Source organism: Phaethon aethereus (genome assembly GCF_964289735.1).
Source record: "Phaethon aethereus genome assembly, chromosome: W".
NCBI lineage: Eukaryota > Metazoa > Chordata > Aves > Phaethontiformes > Phaethontidae > Phaethon > Phaethon aethereus.
Window position 1 is genome coordinate 8,021,911 of NC_138581.1, and position 10,459 is coordinate 8,032,369.

A 10,459-nucleotide genomic window follows, 5' to 3' on the forward strand; every position below is an offset into this window, starting at 1 on the left:
AGAAGGTGCTTTTTAAGCAACTTGTAATGAGTTGTGTAAAGTAAGCTTTCCAGCATAGGCATTCTTGAGATTAATTCTGGTAGGTGTTCTAGCGAATAAGTAAAAGAAAAGGTTGCTTTTGTAAGTTGCTTGCTTAGGATTCTGCTACCTTTACTGTAACCAAGTCAAAGTATGAAAAAGTAGGCATTTAGAAAGAGTTATGATATATCCTCCTTTCAGTGGAAACCACTTGTGGATGGGGTAGATAAATAAGCACTAATCTACTATAATTAAAAAAAAAAACTTTTGGGGAAAATCTTTTATTTTCTCAAAAATATTTGGAGACTGAAGACTGAAAAGTGAATGGGAACAAGCCTTGAAGATCTTTAGACAAAGAAATGTGCCATATGAAGTCAGACAACCTAATTCAAGACAAGGTGTTCAAAGATACTAGCTAAGTTTAAAAGCCATCTGTGAGAAAACAGTCGGATTTGTCTAAAAAATGCTAGGGAAACATAAAGAAAAGAGACATCTTGGAAGAAGTCTTTGCAAAATCCGCAAAAAAACCTTGTTGGTTTAAATTTCATAAAGGTCAGTGAATGTGGAAAAATGAGTGTGAGACAAATGCAAAGGTCTCAGAATTCATCAAATTTCTGAGAATATATCTAGCTGGTTAAAGAAAGTGTGTTTCTAAACATGGGTAGGCATAGACTTGATTAAAATTAGGGAAGAGTAATTTATTGATGCTGCTTTGTCTTGCAAAGTGCCGTGGACATTGTAGTCTCAAATAATTAGCAAGACAGTGGCCACAGTGGAAAAAAAAAATTATTTGGTACACAAAAATCTAAAGTGTTATTTCCAAGATGTAAATAATACTTTACTCAAAGCAATGACTCCTGGATATAATTGTGCATGCTTGTAGGGACCACACTTCAGCAAAAAGTGGGTAAAGAATGCTGGTTAGAAGTGCATGAATTGGTCAGAATTAAGACATATGCCTATTTCCTGAGTCTGAATAAGACTGAGTTTATTTGGTTTCTGGTAACTCCTTGGGTGGGACATTGCCTTTAATGCAAAGGTAATACAAGCATTGACAAGACAGTAATGACAAATAGTAGATTCCAGAAAAGGAATGAACTGGAAGTTGAGATTTCACTGCCTGCCGTGGGATGGGGAAGAGAACTGGAAGAGTAAAAGTGAGAAAACTCATGAGTTGAGACAAAGACTGTTTAATAAGTAAAGAAAAAGCAATAAAGAAAATGCATCTATGTTATCAACACTGTTTTCAGCATAAATCCAAAACATATCCCCATACTAACTACTATGAAGAAAATTAACTCTACCCCGCCAAAACCACCACAGAGAAGACAAGAAAGAGGAGACTTTTTCAGCCAGATTATGCTTTTTTTTTTGTAATAATATGGCTAGTTTTTAACTGAGCTTTAATTAAACTACTTAATTTAATTAAACTAATTAATTTGCATTCCTCATAGCTTGTGTTTGCATCCCTGACAGACTTAAAGTAAAGCACATTTTAAATTTCGTAATTGCTGCACTTGATTTTCACTCTCAGTTGACCTCATCATTTGTTAGAAGCCTACATGGCCTTAATAGTTGAAATGTGAAGTAATTTTTTTCTGAATAGGGGAGTAATTGCCACTGCTATAGGAAAAAATAGTGTGCGCATTTTTTTAGGGGGGTGAACAGACAGATTTAGGATAAGAGAGGAGATGTTTACTCCTCCAATATATTTAAATATTTGGATCATAGCATGGAAGATGATAGGGCTTAAAGGGTCTCAAAGAGTCCATCTACACTTACATGCCTCCTCTAAGGCAGTATTAACTGCCCTGTTCCAGATAGATGTTTATCTAACATGTTCTTAAAAGCTTTAATTGATAGAGATTCTGCAACTTCCCCGGCTACCTCTTCCAGTGTGATGAGAACACTGGATAAAAGCAAAGTGAATGTATTAACTTTCTTTGAGCGTGCACAGGCTATGTTTTTGCTAGCTGGGTAGTTTAACAAGAAGTTGTGTTGGATGGATCCTAATTAGATCCATAGTCCCCTTGTGGGTTCATTTTGAAATCCTGTTACCCAACTGCAGTTTCCTGATTAAGCTCCAAATGAAAAGGATGCCAGAAGTCTGCCAAGTAGGATGCCAAGCCACCAACAAGACCTGAAGCACAAAGACTGTTGCATTGTGGGAGCTCACAAGTCATAAGAAATGACATAATGTGAGATATCTGCAACAAGGTCACGGTGCCACAATCTCATTTCCCAAAATTACTTTTGCATAGGAACCATCATTGCTAGGGTTGAAAGAGTGGAACTGGGTTGAAAAAGATCTGTGAATTCAAAGATGAATGAGTGCAATTTGCTTTCTCCTCTTTGGATTTTATTTTATTTTGGTTTTTCTTATTTTCGTATTTATCTTATTTTGTTTTATTTATTTTATTTTGTTTTATTTTTTGCTGCTTTTTCTAATTTTTGGCTTTGGAGAATTGTTTCCTCAATTTATCCACAGAATAAATAGAAATCAAGGAAAGAAAAGTGCCCCTTTCGTCAGAGAATAGCATGAAAGAAGACATACATCATCCAGATGATTCATGTTTGAGAGGTGAAAGTATTTTTATTCCCTAAGAACAAATTTCTGTTCTTGTTTATGTAATAAGACGCAAAGAGGGAAGGGAAAGGAAGGGAAAGGAAGGGAAAGGAAGGACAGGGCAGGGCAGGGCAGGGCAGGGCAGGGAAGGGAAGGGGAAAAGTATGGGCCAACCTGGAATGGTTCATTTTAAGGATGGGTTTGGGGAGGGTGTTTCAATTTGCATCCATTTCCAATTAGGTGTGATTGATCTTAACTTATTTTACATAGTTCACTTCTACAAGAACTTAAATCGCTATTAATATGACCTTCTTTCTAAGTTAACATAGACATTAATACCATATCTCATACCTGAAGAAAAGATCAGACTAGCTTTAGGAATTCCCAAAATGCAGCTCAAAGGTCCCAGAAGAACCATTTCATTGCAGGCATCTAATTAAATGGAAAAGAATTAGATACGCTTTAGATAAAGTTTATGTAACCTCTAGCTTGTTGTACCCCTAGTTCAGTGGCATTCCATAAATGAAAGTTTGGAAATGTAATTAATGGTTTCTCCAAGCGGTAACATCTTCATCTGATGAAGAAAATATGTTTCTATGTCAATTGTTTTTTCCTGGAAAATATAATTTTTGAGAATTTTCCAAAATTACTATCATAATAAAAATTGTGTTGACTGAAAATAAAATTTTGTACAGTTTTAACAGTGAAAATCCTTGACATTTATCTGTCATATTTTTTAATATTGCCCCTGAAACAGTTGTTATCAGCTATAAGGGTAAATAAGAAAAACCTCCTGAAATGTCACTGGAACTCTACCATTAATTATCTTTATGTGAAAATTATTTTATTCTACTTTTTCATCATGTTTTTACTTCAACTGTTTTTGTGACATTCACTTTTTATTTAATTATTCATATTCATTGCCAGACTTGTAAGGAAAATTAACATCAATAACACAAAGGAAATCATAAAGCAAAGAACTAGAAAAAGGGAAGCTCTCTATTAACAGGTTTTCAAAAGAAGTGAAAGGTAATTGCAAATGGAAGTTCAAAATTGTAAGAGTGAGAAGACAAAGGGAAAAAGACCTCGACTAGTAAGAAATGGACAAAATACACAGCAATGTAACTATGTATTGGAATGAAAGAGAAAATAAGCAAATCACGAGCTAAAATGATGTAACATGGTCACGAGGAATAAAATTACAGATGCAGCAACAGATTTTTGTATGTGCGTTGCATCAGTTTTTACACATATATCTAGTGATTCCCATGATTTCCCTACATCAAGTCAGCTTTCAGACATTTTTTTCTACTTGGTCCTACTTGACTCCACGTAATTTAAGGGTCACTTATGTCTCTCATTCATTGCACCCACATGCCCTTCTCCTCCACAGCTTGACTAGGTCTTGATAAAGCCTCTCTGTGTTACACCTCATTTACTCTAGGAATGAAATGAGGCCATAAAAGACACTCACTACCTCAACTCTCTGCTGTCCCAGCATGCACAATTCAAAGACCAACATTTCAAGAAGAAGCTGCTCAATAATGTTGTCATATACACAACCATTTAAGCTCCCACTCTGGAACCACACATATGTTAACATTGGCTTTGATTCCTACTTTATTTCCCATACACAATTATTTGTATAGAGTTGTGTATATAAATACATAAATTAAGACAATTCAGTTCTTTGAATTCTTTGAGTTTGACTACTGTAATTTCACTGAATCAATGATGAATTAAAAGCTGTATGATGTGATTGAGTGAAGACAATATCTTGCTCATGAAATATCACAAGACAAAACAAATATTTCACAAAATCACAGAATCATTAAGTTTGGAAAAGGCCTTTAAGATCATCAAGTCCAACCATCAACCCAATGCCACCATGTCCACTAAAACATGTCCTGAAGTGCCACGTCTACATGTTTTTTGAACACTTCCAGTGATGGTGACTCCACCACCTCCCTGTGCAGCCTGTTCCAATGTTTGACCACTCTCTCAGCATTTTCTCCTAATATCCAATCTCAGCCTCCCCTGATGCAACTTGAGGCCATTTCCTCTCGTCCTATCACTGGTTACTTGGGAGAAGAGACCAACACCCTCGTCACCACAACCCCCTTTCAGGTAGTTGTAGAGAGCGATGAGGGCTCCCCTCAGCCTCCTCTGCTCCAGACTGAACAACCGCAGTTCCCTCAGCCGCTCCCCATAAGACTTGCTCTCCAGACCCCTTACTAGCTTCGTTGCCCTTCTCTGGACACACTCCAGCACCTCAACATCCTTCTTGTAGTCAGGGGCCCAACACTGAACACAGGGTTCGAGGTGCGGCCTCACCAGTGCTGAGTCCAGGGGCACAATCATTTCCCTACTCCTACTGGCCACACTATTGCTGATACAGGCCAGGATGCTGTTGGCCTTCTTGGCCACCTGGGCACACTGCTGGCTCATGTTCAGCCGGTTGTCAACCAGCACCCCCAGCTCCTTTTCCGCCGGGCAGCTCTCCAGCCACTCCTCCCCAAGCAATTTCTGTAAGACATAGGGAATGAAAACACTGCTTCATCAACCTGGAATGTTCTGCATCTTAGGTGCAACATAAAATACCTTTCTAAGAAGTTTATAGGAAAAACAGACATACAAGCAAATGAACCCACCTCTTTTTAGTGCCAGAATGTATAAAATCTGTAATTCTGAAGTCACATTTCAGTTAGTTGCATTAATCTTATAGTAGGTGACTATCTTTAGATGCCTTTCAAGTAGATTACGGCAGAATTATCTTGGCAGAAGATTATGTGTCATCTCAAAAACATTCTCAATATTCATATAGCATCTTTTCCAACAAGTCTTTTATTCATGAAGGAAATGACACAAGTCATTCTTCGAAAAGCCTCCATTTTTATCTTGGGAAAACAATTAAAATAAAATTCAGATACAACTTCCATCTCTCTCGTTAAGAAACTTTCTCTGATTAGAATAACCCAGTTCATTTAAAAGTCGCTTGAAAGTGGAGAAAAAGATAATGTCAGGACTGGTAAAGTAGGATAAGGTTAGAACTGTCTTCTCAATGTTACCATTTTAGAAGTAACAGAGTATGAATTTTGTGTCGTCTGAATTACCAGAAAGAAGGAAAATGTTCCCAAACACGCTTATTCTCTGCTTATAGAGTACTGAACAATGCTTATCCAGGGCCATACATTTGGAATAGATCTGTATGCTTTCTGATTAAAATGGAGACCTCCTGCAAATAAGAGTTTGTGCCTGGAGACTAAGAAAAATACCAGATTACATTTCCAACATCTGCAAACCACAGATTTATAGCCAGCGATGAACTGTCCTGTCATGTTAACTGCCCTTTAGCTTTAGAGGAAATAATAACTTGCAAAATATGAAAAAAAGGATCGCAAAGATGAGAGAATCACATACTGACAGCTTCAAAACTGGCTTCACAAGACACGCCTTCTGCTAGAACTCTGGCAGACTCAACGTCTGTGATGCAAAGTACTTTACCATGTCAAAGAAGAGCCATTTATTGGAGCAATATTCACCCCATCTCCCCCCCACCAGCTGTTTTCAGTCATAATTTAGCAGAAGAGTGAGAGAAAAGCCTCCTGATTGCATGTGGTCTCCTTTAATTTCTTTCTTTACATAGCAAACAGTTCAGTGCCGTTTTAGACGAGCCTTGTGCCCTGTTAGACTTTCTAGACCTTGATGTTCCCTTGACTAACAAGCCTGTAACCTGTAAAGCCAAATGAGACAGGAGAGCATACAAAGGGAGAGACCTGTGCCAGGGCAGCGGCTCCATCAGTCTCTTCTTAGAAACTGGAGGACAGATCCTGTTCTTCTTCGTGCTTCTGTAAGAAGAGTAGCTCTAGAGATTTCACTCAAACTGCAGTGGTGTAAACCTAGATGAGAATTTGTTCCTCCGTGACAGCAGCTCTAAACTTAATAGAATTGTGAAGATTGAGGGGTTAAAGTAATGAGTTCCTCAACAGTTCACCTCTTAGTGCCAAGTATTCATTAAGCTTGTACCGGACGTCTCAGTCACCTCTAAAGTCTCTGACTTTCTGGTGAGGATACAGTCAATCTTCACTGTAATGTCCTCAAAACTTATATCTCCGAAATGTGCTTTCATTAGATTGCTCTACAAATCACCCCTTTAAGACCAATTCTAAATATGCTTTCTGAACTGTAGAGTGATTAGTGCTGAATGCAGTACTCTGGGTGAGGTACTAACGAAATACACTGTATTTCCTTAACAATAATTGAGTTGAAGGCTTTAATATAAGGGTTTTTTTATTATTAAAATAACTCTCATATCTCTCTCCAGGTCAATATGCTGTAGTACCTTCCCATTAAGCAGATATTATGTCCTTTTATTACATTCTCCGAGACTCATTATTCTGCATTTATCTGCATTGAATTTGCTATCTATTAGCTCAAGTACTTAAATGATCTAAATCCTTCCCTACCTGACTGTATTGTTTCTCACGGATGACCTTTCCTCCCAATTTAGTATCATCTGCACACCAGAAATTTTTAGTTTAAATAATATGCTCTGAGTCATTTAAGGTGCTGAAAAAGCTGCGATTCCAACATTGTTCCCTGCGGTGCCCCTGACACAAGTAACTTTGCTGCGGCTTAAAAGCATAACTCAAAACGTGCGATCTCACCAGCTGCAGTTTAACAATATGGCATTCTCACTTTGAAGGAAAGGTAAAGCCTTGCTTAATATGTATCTAATTTCTATAAAGAGTGTTCTGGCTTTCTTGAAAACAGATGGTTAACATTTCTAAAGGGCTTCAGGGCACGTCTACGCTATGGCTGCAAAAAAAAAAAAACGGTGCTCACTGAGCACTGAGTCACAACTGGGGCTGTGCACCCTGATCCAGGCAGATGAGCTCCAGCCACTTCATCTGCCTTTGTACAACACCACGTTTAAGCTGTACCAAAAACTATGTCACAGCATTGCTTGAATGTAGCCATGCTGCTTCTGGAGATTAATTTGTAATTCGCTTGAGTTTGTCTTTAAAAGCAAGCTGAATGAAGGATAACCCCTGCCCAGCTCACTGCTGCACGTGGTCATTGCTGGTTTGGTAGGACCTAAATCTCACTCCTTTGCACAGGGTGGATGAGCCAGGTTAGCTTCAGAAGAAATATAGTGCTAGGGTGGGAGCTGGGGTGCTGACGGCGCAGTCAGTAATCCATACAAACTACCCACGAGGAAGACTGAAGGCTGAGGGCTTCACACCGCTTTAGTTTCAGCACCTGATGGAGATACCTACAATGTCTTGGGCTTCCCCGATGGCCAAAGGGGGAAGACAGGCCCTTTCAGAAGGCACCTGTGGCATTGGCATACCTCACCCTGACTATGCATGTTCCTAATCTTCTCAAGTTAAGCAACCAAAGTAAAAACTTGAAGTTAGGCAGACAGAGTGTTTCTCCTTTTCAATGTTATTTGGGGGAGAGACTGTGGATATTGGTGCAATGCAGGAAGGCATTCCTTGTGTCCCTGTGAAGACTACAGCAAAACCAAGGTAATGTGAAAGACTGGATGGTCTGTCACAACCCAATTTACCTACCTTGAGCTCTGTGCTTTCATAGTGGCAGTTGCCCAGAAGAGCTTACCCGGGTGTCTCTGTGTTACAGTTCTCAGTAGAAAAATATTAAAAGCTCCTGCCTTGTGGTTTGGTGCAATTTAAGTTTGTCAGAATGGGAGAGAAGATATGCTGATATCCAGCTTTATGGATAGAAAACTGACATTTTGGAGGCCTGGCAGGATTTCTGGCAGGTACCAGCTCAGTACCTTGCCCAGAATCCCACCCTGCCTGCCCACAGGCGCATCAGATGGACTCCTTCCTCCTGTGTGCTGGGATTATCCCCTGCTGCTGCTTCCCGCTCTCTCAAAACTCACTTATTTCGACTAGATTTCCTTAGCTCTCTTCTGCTTGGAATTATTGACTCTGATTACTTTATTCTAAGGGGCCAAACTGTGCCTAAGGCTCTTCTTATCCTTGGGTGTGGGTTAAACCCACAGTGACGCGTGTTCCCCAGGGCTGGGAGTTACAGCCCTCCCTGAGGACACAGAGTTCCACATACAGGGAAGCTTTACATTTTCCGTGAAAAGGAGGGGGAAGGAGGTGCTGCTGAGAAAACCAACAAAAATACTTCAAGAGCTGTATTTTACTTTAATAATTGAAATGTGTATCAGCTCCAAAACTTGCGCTGATATTTTCCACTTACTGTATTTTTTTCTTCCTGCTGAAAAATAGGTTGCTATGACTGAGTAGATTTCCTTTTTCCTAACAGCAGAAAAAGAACCAATTTTGTATGCACAATTTTAAGTTATTTAAATGCTATTGCCCCAAAAAGTGATTATTTTCTTTCCCTACGAGGCATTCCGACAAATTTCATGCAGCCAAGGCAGGCTTAGCTACTTCTTTCTTTGGCTTTTTCACTTCTTTCTGTTCCCCCAGGATGTTCTATGATGATTATTTCTTTCTGTCTTTATTTTCTCTCTCCTTCTTTCTTGCTTTTTTTTCCCATTTTTTTTTTACAACTCATTTCCCTGGGGGATACTGCAGCACTAATGCTGAAGCACTGCTAAACGCAGTGAGGAAAAATAATCAGTATTTAATGGCGTCACAGTAGTAGCATGCTGCATAATCTGTTATCTCACTTACATGGCATGATCCAGCAAGAAAACATGTGCCAGGAATCTGTATGTTTGAGTGTGATTTTATTAATTTAAAAGCTGATTCCATCCTTTTCATGCAGATACTATCAGGGTGTTTTAGATGAAAGAAAAGACAGGAGCTAATAGGTCTCATGGAACAGATGTTTAGAGCCTTTTGACATCTCAGTATTTCAAATATGTAACATTTTGAAAATGCTTAATTCTGAATTTATAAATCTCCATAGAATGAAGTCGTCCATTCATTCACGACATAGGTCATAGACATCAGTGACAGCACACTAGAGTATTTCCAGATGAGGAGGGCCCACTCATACAGGTGGGATATTTCACGTTTCATGTCATCTTACGCTCTCACTCTTCTTTTGAGGCTGTATGAAAGAGAACATCGCTCATTCACAGTTTTCTGACACAGGCTCTGTCCATTAGAAAGTTAGTGAAAGAAATAAACTTACTTCATTTAAAGAACTGTGAAGGTATCATACAGCAGCAGTTTTCAGGAGGTGAACTGCCACCGATACTCCTCACAGACATTCAACAGCAGCTAAGCTTCGTCCCTATTATAATCACTCTTAATCGCTCATGTTCACAGCTCTGTAGCTCATCGTCTTTCTCCTTCTTCCTTCTTTCATACGGAAAGGGAGGGAGCTCAGCCTGTTAAAAAATTATTAAAAGACCTGAAAAAATCTGAAAACTTCAGAAAGAGTTTTTCTGAGGTTCTGGTTGTTTTAGTCAGACTAGGTAAGGAAGCAGACAGATAAACAGACCAGTACATTTTTTTTCTTTATTCCTCAATTTTCCCCCCAAATGCGTCCTTGGTTTGATTTTTGTTTTTCTTGCATTTTGGTGGGGCTTTAGGTTCAAGATACTTCTGTCCTGTCATTAGATTAATGGAGGAAAGGGATAGCTTTTTATACCCCTGACAGAATCTTCTTGGTTTGTGCCATCGTATGTGTCCATACTCACATAGCTGTGCTATCCCCCAGTGAACTCAGAGGAGCAGCTGCCCACAACTCATCTGAAAAAGGAAACAAAAGACCAGAGCATGCCTATCTCAATAGTTTCACTTCATAATTTGAAAGCACAAATATCAGAAATATTTTAGGAACAAGTAATTCAAACAATAATGGAAATATTATTGGGAAAAATAATTTTTCCAAATTAAATATATTCTGATTTTCTTTTCC